An 11,659-nucleotide genomic window follows, 5' to 3' on the forward strand; every position below is an offset into this window, starting at 1 on the left:
CACAGCATGTGGGCCACAGTGTGAAGCTCTTCATAATACTCAACCTAATGCATGGGCATTAATCTATGAGCCAACTCAGCTCAACTCACACCTGATGATGGCCTCCGTTTCAGTCAGTCGGTTTGCCATTCATACGCCTCGTCGCGCTGGCACTTATGTAATTTCAACTTGGCAAACAACACAAATGCACACAAATACATATACAAATATAAATACTTTGCTTCACACGCACAGCACAAATGTCAAAGTAGTTGTTAACAATTTTCCTCTCTCTCTGTCGCTCTTTCACTCTCTGTCCTGCTCGACAAATGAAAAGTTTGCCCAACCGAATTGTAAGCCACAAGAAACGCAGTAAAGTAAAACTCGACAAAAGTTGCTTTTCCCACAATGCTCGACACTTTTAAATTACTGACTTAATTATAAAACATGAAAGCAGCTCAGAGTAGTGAAAAAAGTGGCAGAAGAAGTAGAAGTAAAAGTACTGCAACTGGTTGCAGTTGCAAGTAATTTACATAAATAACTTTGGCAAGCGCATTAACATGAAGGTTACAAATCGCCACAACCATAAAATGCTTAAATGCCATTTAAACGCTTAACTTTGGCAACAGAGTCAAAAAGATAGTCACAAAGCGGGTCAAATGAAGCTGCAAGTCGCCAATTGTAATAGAGACTTGCATTTGATTGGGGGAAGATGCTGCTACTTGCATTTTGACTTGTTGACAAGTGCAACAGCCGCCAGCTGCAAGTTGACCTCAAAAAGCACCCAAGCTTCCTCCTCTCTGACACACACATCTAGTGTATGTCCTTAGAGGCCCTTCTGCTACTGAGCTTCTTGAATTCCGCTTTGCTCTCATGTGCAGCTGACATTTTTCAACATTGCCCTTCCCTTTTTGGGGCAACATTCTCAGTTGACTGAGTGCAGCTGAGCATTGCCAAACATTGACTTTGACTTGTGCTGTGTTAATTCTGCAAGTTGCCACGTTGCGCATACTTGTTATCAGTATCATGGCAAGTGTTAAGCAGCTTCTAACCAACCAACCAACTATCCAGACATTCATCTAATACCTTTCAGGCATTTAAGCCAAAACTGTACGCACTTGCTGGAAATAGGTTTAAATATTTGATCAAGTGAAGCGCTTTTAATGCGTTTATAAATATGCTGGCTGTTTGGCCTCTGTCTGTTTATTAACTTGCCGCCTGTCTGTCCCTTTTCTCTCTTCCTTTCTCTCTAAATATCTCTCTAGTAAATACTGCCAACAGTTTGTCCTTTCGATGCGCTCCAAATTGACCCTTTGGTCTGTGTGTGTGAGTGTGTGTTTTTTGGTCTTTCCTGTAGTGTGAGGATTTGTTATGAGCTTTTGTACGGACTTTGTTGCCTGTTCAATTTGTCGCCTCTTTTACAGGACTAAACGTGGGTTTTTTTTGGCTGTTTATCAGCAAGGACACGCCTACAGTTTGGCAAACCAGCTAAAGTGAATATTAATGCACTATCCTGAGGCGGTTTTGATATTGAAATTAGTGTTGAGCAAGAGTGTGAGTGTCCCTCTGTGTGTGTGTGCGTGTGTGGGAGTGTGGCACCACAGATAAGGCGTGTCGGTTTGGCTTTTAATGAAATCGTTGGCTCTTTGGCTCGTTTGACATATTTACATAAACGATTTCAGTTCAGAGAGTGTCAATGACAAATATTTGAAAACTGGGCGGCATAATTGTTATTTGATGAATGCTAAAAGAGTTAAATTCCAAAGGATAGAAAACTCATGAACTTGCAGATATCTATTAAATCTTGCCTTCAATAGTTTTCGCTACTTTAATATGCCACCCCATTGGTAACAGCTTATAAACAGCCTTGTTGTTGGCCACATCCAATCAGCATAACCGCATCCCCTTTCTATATCATTTTACCCCGCAAGAAAAGCTTTCAGGGGCGCATTTTCAATTTCATGCCTAAGCCAGCTTACTTGGGGGAGAACAGAGGAAATACTGCCCCTTCCTTTCCCCCTTTGATATTAGTTTGCTTTGTCATTTTATTGAAGCAACAAAAATGATAATTTCGTCAATACAATGTCCTGAAGGGCTGTGTATCCTGCTCAAAGACCCAACACAATGGCAAGCCCACAAAAATTCATTGAATGCGCATGAATTTCAATTTCGACTGCTGACTGGATTTGCACTCTCTACCAGTTAATGATCAAACGCATTTGCCAGGACTCGCTAGTTTGTAAGGATTTTGGCACAGGATACATACGTTGCGTCTTCGGCTTTAGCCTGTTCTCCTGCCCTTCGGTTTGGTTATTGATACTTTGTGATTGCCTTTGGTTATTTAACTTTCACGTAGACATGTGATATGCTCGTATACGGAATTCCATTTGATTTTTTTGTTGGCTCAGCTCGACTCGGCTCGTTGTCGTCCATTAGCGCCCAGCACGCAACCCAACTGCCACGCCCACTTGCCGCTTGTTTGCCATTGTTGAGTAATTGGATTAGATTACTTCTTTTACCTGCTCCTGGTTTTGTTCCTGCTCCTGTTCCTGCTTTTGTCCTGCTGCCTCTGCTTGTCTGCTTTTGGTTGATAAATTTTTGTTGTTGCCACGCCTGCCCGCCCCCAAGTGGACCGCCTGTCATGCGTGATTGATGAATGATGTCAATATGCTTTTTATGTAGCGCCCTTGTCAGCTGCGGGTTTCCTTTTTTCACATCTCTAAGTTTTATATCAAATTTTCTTTTAATGGCCGCCGAACTGCAGCTGGAAATATCGAAATATTAAAGTTGTGACACTCCTAGGTGTGTCTCTGGCCCACTCGCTCCTTGCCGCGATACTCGAGGCTATAATAATTTTCTGCATCGTATCTGCAGGGCTATTAAATTCACATAAAAATCGTGTTGTGCGCTATACATTTTCCCACGCAGCCAATGGAAAATCATAAAAATTTATAGCTTCAATAATCTGGCTTTCGCACGGAAAGGAAGGATGTGGCTCCTGTGGCTCTGTGGCTCTGTTGCCATGAAATTGACATGAAGTTATGGAATGAAAGCGCGTTGCCTGCGAATATTTGGCAAGGGAAACAATTTAAGCCAAGACAACATTGCGTATGCGCAACATTTCAGTTGGCTGCTATTTTAATGCTGCTTTTTGTGGTCTGGACATGGCTGGTCTTAAGCTGATTGACAACATGCAGATAAGCGCGAAAATATCAAAATGATTATGGCCAAAATCGTTAAAGCAGACACCAAATGAAGGACACAGCACAAAATGGCAAATTGTAACTTCAAGTTGAGAATATGCAGCACCATTTGAAGTACGGCCCAGAGCCAAAGACATTAAGAGCTGATGAGAGATTGAGCAACAAGGCTTTGTGTTGTGTTGTGCTTTAGCTATCTGTGTGGTCCGATCTGTGGCAGAGTTATCAGTAGTCCCATGCCAATGCCACAATTTGTTGTGCTGGCAGGCGAAAAGGAAACAATGCCTTTCACATTGGCCCAGTTCCAGGAGGAGCAGCCAAAGTATATGAAGCGTAAGTAGTTCTAGTTTTGCATGGCCATTTATCTCCCAAACGAGTGTGTAGCATCATAATGAGCGCTTTACACGCCATGTGCCACTGCCAGAGTCATAGTCAGAGCCACAAACATGGTGAGCCCCACGAGGAGCGAGTTCTGTTCTCTCAAAGCTTGGCGCATCGCCTGCGTCGAACGCATAAATTTCAAGGACGCGAGCCTGCCCAGCTGGCAACGGACGGAGTCAGACAGTGTGCCAAGCCGTGACTGGAGCCGCGTTGCGCATGATGAGCGACCAGAGAATCAACATAAACAACACACACACACACACACACACAGGCAGGCAGGCAAAATGTGCCAAGCGCGAGAAATAAATTGACAGCCTGAAGGTATGCAATGCTTTTTGTGCTGTGCCAGTTTGACCTACATGTGAAATGGCGGGCGGAAGTGTGGGCTGCTTGGGAGTGAGTGAGAAGAAAGAGGAGCTGAGTTATCTAACAATTTGTTGCTGGGTATTGAAGCGATTGCTAAATGACTGAGAGCAGTCCTTAAAGCAAGTGTGTTATACAAGTTGAAATATTTATTCATATTTCTTATTAACATAACACTTTTTAAATACAATTATTTAGGCTTAATAAGTGTTTTAATTATACATATTTCAATTGTCCTATAATTTACATAAATCATTAATGATTATTGGAGAGAAGTGTCAGTTTGCAGTTTACACATTTCCCACATATCGCAAATGTCATTAATTGCATACGCATGAATCTTTGATGCACTCGAATGCAAAAAATCAATTAAATGTGAAATGCATAAAATGCAACAGGATAACCAGAAACGGGAGACAACATACTATCTGCATATTTTTCAAAAGTTATTTTTATATACATTTTACAAGCCAATGATTTCAGCTGAGCGCACAATTTGTTAATGCGCCCAGGCATTAAAAATAATATTTAATTTAAGCCTGGAAAAAATAAAACTGACAATGTTCAAGATAGGCCACTGTGTGTTTAATAATGAGGCCAAGTGGGTGTGGTTAATGGGTTCTGTGTTTGCTACTGTAATTTCAGAAGCAGCAAAGTGCAGCTGTTGAGTTTAATGATATACCAAAAAAACGTTGTTCTTAAAGGGGAACTATTGGATAATAATAACAATTTTTTAAATAAATTAAATGACAGATATAAGTCAGCAGAAACAGAATGATATTAAAGTGAGCCTAATTTAGATAATTTTAGATTTTAATAGCTGTCATCGAATAAAAAGTAAAAAAAAACACAAAAAAAAAAAGTTTGTTCCAAATTAAAGTTTTTTCTGCTAATTTCAAGTAACTAAATCTGTACAATTATTCGTTTTACATACTGAATTATAGCTCTTGCTGTAATTGAGGCTCCTTAGAGCACATTCCAACTTGTTATTAAGTTAACAGCTAACTTTTGTCTAACTCAACCTTTTACTCTTTTGATTTGCTAGGTAAGAGAACTGTGAACTGTTAAAAAAAAATAGCAATCGCTTCTATGAAAACGGTTTTGACTACGACGTGTGTGCAATTTCCGTTGCGGGCAGTCGACTTGCCAAATGGAGGAAGGAGTGAGTAGGGGAGAAACTGTGCTCTGGGGTCATTCATCCTGCAAAGTGGCGACACGCCAAAATGGTAGCCTGGCCAAATGACTAATGGACCAGGAAGAGGGCGAACTCTAAAGAGGAAAGCCAGTAGAAACAGCTGCAAAGGGACGTCGGCTACTGGCAATATGCAAAATTCGCAATTTGCCATGCCAGACGATGGGCCCAGGACGACGACAGCATAGAACGACGGCAGCCCAGGGGCAGTTGTTGGTCTGACTGTCTGCCTAACTGCCTGCCAGTCAAGCGGCCTCTTCTCTTTGTCCTGGCATTCATTCGTTTCGACGTTCGACTATTTTTATGACCGAATTGCGTTTTATTGCTTCTCGACAACGTCGAACGAATTCTAGTTTCGAATATGGGACAAGACGCCACGTTGTGGCCGCACGGCGTATGAGCAACGTCTTCTACTCTTTCTTTCTTTCTTTCCTCTTGGAGGCTGCACTTGCTCGACATTCAAAATTAGTTGACATTTTCGTTACGTTTCCTTCGTTTCTATATTTTTGTTTTTGTGTGGTATTGGGCATCCCTTATCGATTTTGGTTTTTGCGCATAGCAAATCGCAGCCTTAAGCTGCCCAGGAATCTATTTATTCGTGCATTCGATCTATATGCGTCTTCCCATTCCACGACTTTCCTTTAGGTGTGAGGCTTTAGCAAAACGCTTCAATTGATTTGAACATTTATTGCTTGGGGTAATGTGAGTCGAAGTGGGAGCTCTGCTCAGACAACTGGACCGACTGCCGTCCTCAGCCAGGGAAATTCCCCCAGTTGGTGTCTGCCCCGAGGGCGGCCGAAAGGTAGTCACATTATTTTGTTGCTGTCGTCGAATATAAAATAGTTTTACTTGGTGCCCTGTCGTTTTAAATTTGCCAGCCAAGAAATCTATAGCAACTTCGGTTTTCTTTATTCAGTCGTCAGGTTTTTCCAGCTTCCTTTACCCTGCCACCTGCTGTCTTCTATGTTCTATTTTTTGGCTGAGACAAATTTTATGGGGCCATAAAATTACACAACTTTTAATCAATAGTTTGCATGTTTCCTACATGCACTCAATTCCTTCCATCATCCTTGTTCTTGTTAGTCAGTAAAAATTTAAATTTGTTTAAGTTACTTTAGTTTGAGTTTCTTGTATCCGAATTTAAGAAACAGCTTAGTTTTCTAACGATTTTATGCTTTTAAACATAAAACAAATTTTTAAGGATATAAAGCTAACCTTCACTAAAAAAAAAAATGGTATTTAAACAAATGAATAAATTTGATACATATTCTCTTTTCATAAACGAAAGTTTCAACTTTTACTGTGCAGATATTTTCGTGCATAAGTTAAGAAAATAATTGTTTTGTTTATTATTGACAAAGAGCAATCATAACGAGCAACGTTTGCTTAATTGCCAAAAAAAAAAAAAACAAAATTAAAACTAATTAGAATTCTTTTGTTTTGAGTTTTTCTGCTTTCAACTTGCCGTTTGCTTTGGCTAAATAACAAATGCGCATATTTAAAACATTTTAAACAGCAGCTCGCTTTTTTTTCCTTCTAATTTTGCTTGACTCGACACCTTTTTTGGGGGTTGTTTCAAACCTACCAAAAATTACAAAATAAAATAAAGAATCACCCTCCGACTCAGCCCTTCGACGTGTTGGCATTTCTCTTTCTGCCCCAAGCCCTGCAGCTAAACAATTTTCAAAAAAATTCACATAATGAACTGAAAACGGGAAGTGAGCAAAATTAAGGGGGAGAAGGCCAAAAAGTGTTAGACTGACGATAAGAGCTCAAAAATTATACAAAAAAAAATATTAAAAAAAACTACAGCCAGTCAAATGGCCTAAAAATTGCATGCCAGTTGGCCGTTTTGTAAGCCGCTAAGCGAAAATAATTATTTGGCGTGAGAAGTGCACATTATTCACTAGGTCTTCGGTGTACAGTTCCCCAATCCTCGGTCTTCAGTCAAAGGCGTTACAACAAGAAATATGTTAAATAACTGAACAAAAGGCGCAGTCGAAAACGCGCTTGGAAAAGCAAAAGTGTTTTACTTAGCTCGGAGGTCCTGGTGCCAGGAAATGTTGCCTGGCAGCTCCTCCTTACCTCCTAGCCATTACTCTTGTTGTTTTTTTCAACATTTTAATGTTTGTCATTTTGTGGGGTTCGCTTTGTTTCCGTTCTGCTGTTGTTATTGTTGTTTTTCTTGGTGATTTACCTGTGTGTCGTGCTCGTTTTGCATGTAAATTTGTTGCCTAATTTTGGGCGCAGAGCGATTTATGTCTCTCTCAAACTCTCTTCATGTCTCTGGCGGCATCATCAACATGCACTCACGTCTCCAAAACTTCTCCCATTGACATTATGAATGTTTTTCAATTTTATTTATGACATAAATTGTTAATAAATGCAGCTTGTTCGCTCACACACTCTCTCTCCCTCTCTCTCACTCTCGCTCACTCTCTGTCTCTCTTCGTGCGGTACGTGATGCCTCGTCTTTGAGCTATGATTAATGCTTCGCGTAAACGAATTGCATTTTAAATAAATTATTACGCATACGCCGCGTTGTTGGCAGCTGCTAATGAAGCTGCCGGCTATTTGAGCTTTTTTCTGCTTTGAGATGAACGAAAGAGTACACAAAAAAAAAGGGATAAGAGAAAGTTTACACATCTGACGCTAAAAAGGATGCTATGCAAAGTCACTCGGTTACAGCTTGATTAAAATTTCATTAACAAAAAGTTGCGGCATACTTTAAAGCATGTGTGAGAAATCTGCGGTGGCGGTGGTACACACACACACACACACACACACACACACACGCACACACGCACACACTCAGACACAGGCAAGCTGTGGCAGATGTTCACACAGTGCCACATAAAACGTTTTGGTTGCTTTGGCCTGCCCGCTTTTCTTGCGTTTTTCCTCGATTTTTCTTCTTTTATTTTCCACTTTTTTTTGCCTTGCTTTGCGTTGGCTTTTTGCGCTTGAACGCTTCGTTTGTTTGCCAACTGCCTGACGCCTCTTCAAGGATCTCTCTGCAGCTGTACACCAGAGTAGGCGTGCATGTGTGTTTGTGTGTGTTCGTGTGTGTACTTGTGTGAGTGCCTGTTAAATTGCTTGTTTATGTTTGCCCGCCAACAGGATTCGCGAGCGAAGTTTCAGTCGACGTTCGCGGCAATCACTTGAAAATGCTCATATGATTTTGATTTGTTTTAATTTGGCTGCCAAAATTCGCCTGTCTCGTTGTTTACTTCATCTGCAGCAACGACAACAACCAAAGCAACAAGAATAACAACTACAACAACAGCTACAAGCAACAAGATTGTTTGTTTACTTTTTGCAGGCAAATGTTTTTTCTTTTTTGTTAATGTTTTTGTTTAGGCTGTTGATTTTATTACGCAATGTTGTTACCATCGTTCACTCACTTAGTCAAATGAGTATATTTAATATTTAATGTACCATTTTTATGGCCAAACATTTCCATATGAAAATCTATATTTGTATTTTTGTATTTACTCAGGAAAGCAGCAAGAGCAGCAATTGAATGATATTACTTGCTAGTAAATATTTGATATTCAAGAATAAGTAATTAAATAATATTATAGTTAAGATCTCTCTCAATTTGATATGAAAAATTTACATATTTATACGAATTTATTTACTATCGGTCTGCATTGACTGTAGTCAGTATAAAAACAACATAAAATATAAAATAAATTCACAAGAAAAAGTGCTTGCATTAATTTGCTGTATGTATCAACTTCTTCCATAATTTTTTCAAGTTCAAATTGAAAATCAACTCCAATAACACTTGAAGCATTTCGCAATAGTTAATGTGCAAGCTGCTGAGACAATAACTATTTATACACGTAATAAAAATATATGTACATAAATAGGGTCCATTTAATGTATCAACAGTAATGTGTTTAATTACTTTCACCTAACCCTTTTGTGTCCCTAGTTAATAAGTATAAAATTTAAATGTTAACATTTTGATTTTTCACTTCTTGCGCTGTCGCTGGCAACTTTTAACTTATCAACCTGTCATGGACAGGTCAGGTCCTTGGTCTGGACAGGAATCGCCTTAACTACATGCCATAATTATAATGCCAACATCAGCGTTAATTTACCTCAGACCCGGATCCAGACCCAGCACAATCCTCTCAGTCCGGCGCTAATCCACTTCATCCGGCAACTCACACCCAACGGCATGTCAAGCATTTAATTACTGGCCATCAGAGGAGCTTAAAAATGCTCGTCTTCATTCGCCAGCAATCTTTATCCTGCTGCTGTTGCTTTCACTGCTGTTCTGCTCTGTCGTCCTGGCAAACTCACTTCGTTAAAATAATATTAAGCCAACCCGATGCGGGGAATTCATCAACCATTTGGCGCTTGCCTTTTGCCTGTTCGAAATGTTACGCAAAATATTTTCATTAAAATGTCAAAAATATCTGCAAATATTTTGCGCAGACACGCAAAGTTCAACAACAACAACAACAATAACAACAGGAATGAGGAAATGGAGAAAATAAAAAAAAATGCCAAGCAAATGGAAATGGAAAATACTGGCAAAATGGTATATGAAAAAGGTTTCTATTTGTTTAAGCGCTCAAAGTGCACGGCCTGAATTTTGGTCAGGAGTTGGTTGGCCAGGCCCAGTCGACGGTCGCCCCAGTGTATCGTCGAGAGAGTCGTTAAATTGTTTTCATTATCCTTGTAAGCCTTGCCGGGCAGAGCTTTGCAACTCCCTCCTCTCTCGCTCTCTCACTCACTCTATCTCTATCTCTCTTCAGTAATACTCCTTTTTCTCTCCAGCTCTTTGGGGTTGCCTGGCAATTAAAACCGCAATGCAAATGAGCTGTGCTTAATGCGTCGCTGTGTGTGTGTGTGTATGTGTGTGCTTATACACTGTCCTAATAGTTTGCGGTACGAGCATAGAAAAATTTTAATTGCGCTGCCGGGACGTATTTTTTGAAAAGCGCTTAACCAAGCGTCAAGTGGATCCCAAGTTGCCTCATGCTGTAGCCTAACTAAATTATGCTTAAATTTGACATGGTCTACGCACATTCGCATACAGACACACACACACACACATAATTATACAGGATACAGGACTTTCGTTTGCTCGCCGTGTTTCCGTTTCATTTGTAATTAATTAAATTACTTCCGCTTAAAGTGCGCTGCCAACATGACGCTGCGGTCCATGCTGAGACATTGGTTGCCCAATCCCCATCCCAATCCCCATCCCAATCCCAATCCCCATCCCAATCTCAATACCAATTCCAATCCCAAACCGTTGCTGTATCCCAGCCCGTCGACTTCTCAATTACTAGCACTGCAGTCAACCTCCCATTGGCGCTCCACAACAACACTCGCTTGTCTCCGCTTTCTTCGCCTTAGCTCCCTGTACTCTGTACTGTTCATTGCGAAGTAATTAAGAAGACATTTCACCCGGGCATCCTTTAATCTGTGCGTTTTATTTGCGGCACAATCCTGGCCCATGGCCATGACTATAGCTCTGGCTCTGGCTCAGACTCTGACTCAGTCTCATTCCCTGGCAATGGCAATGACTGGTTGTTTACTCCGTTTGGCCAACGCACGACTGCACCGTGGTGGCAGCTTCTTCGTCTGATCTTAGGCTCCAATGCCTTCCAATGCTGTTGGGTATTGTTGTTGTTGTTGTTGACTTGCTTTAGGTTTTCCACAGCAACGTCCTTTCTGCTGTTGCTTTAATCTGTGGCTGTGTCTGAACTGGTTGTTATTTCTTGCCCAGCACACGCTTGATTAGTCGCCTAATGAGGTGTTGACTATGGGCGTCTAATGATTGCCACACACACACACAGAGACACACACACCAGCACACATGAATGGCTGCCATTTATAGTCTCGCTTTTAAGTCAACTGTAATTACAATTTAACTCAACAGTTAACAGTTTGCTTAAGTAATTTTTACTCTATCTCTCTTTTTATTTTCAGCTTCAGTTTTCACAACTCTAAACGTGGCCCATTGACAATTCAATGAAAAGTTTGGTTGCCCTCGAAGCAACGTGAGTATTTAGTGAATCCTTAGCATATTTAAGTTAAAACATAATAAAACTAAAGCTGTGCTAGTTTGCATTTCACTTTTATTTAGCTGACCCATTAAAAGTATGCTAAATTTCTATTATAAACAAACTGCCAACGGCAAATCCTGTGCATCAAATCAAATTAAATAATCAAAAGTTTTAATGCAAAAAATAGCACAGCAAAAGTTTCTTTTAAAAACAAAATATATGTATGTATATAGAGAAAACACTTATCAATAGAGTAAATCCTCTTATTTTTGTGCTCTGAACTCTTTATTTACATGAAATATGGACTACACACACAATCAAAATCCAACCAAAACCGAAATCGAACTCAAATTGGCAAAATGCAAAAAAATAAAATTATCAAAAACAACAACAAATGGCATAAAAATTGGCAACTAATTGGCAAAAATGTTCAACTGTGAAATTGGCTAACAACAACAAAACGAAACGAAACGAAACGAAACTAAAAACAAAATTCAAATGCTTCCACCCAA

The sequence above is a fragment of the Drosophila innubila genome, assembly GCF_004354385.1.
Source record: "Drosophila innubila isolate TH190305 chromosome 3L unlocalized genomic scaffold, UK_Dinn_1.0 0_D_3L, whole genome shotgun sequence".
Classification (NCBI taxonomy): Eukaryota; Metazoa; Arthropoda; class Insecta; order Diptera; family Drosophilidae; genus Drosophila; species Drosophila innubila.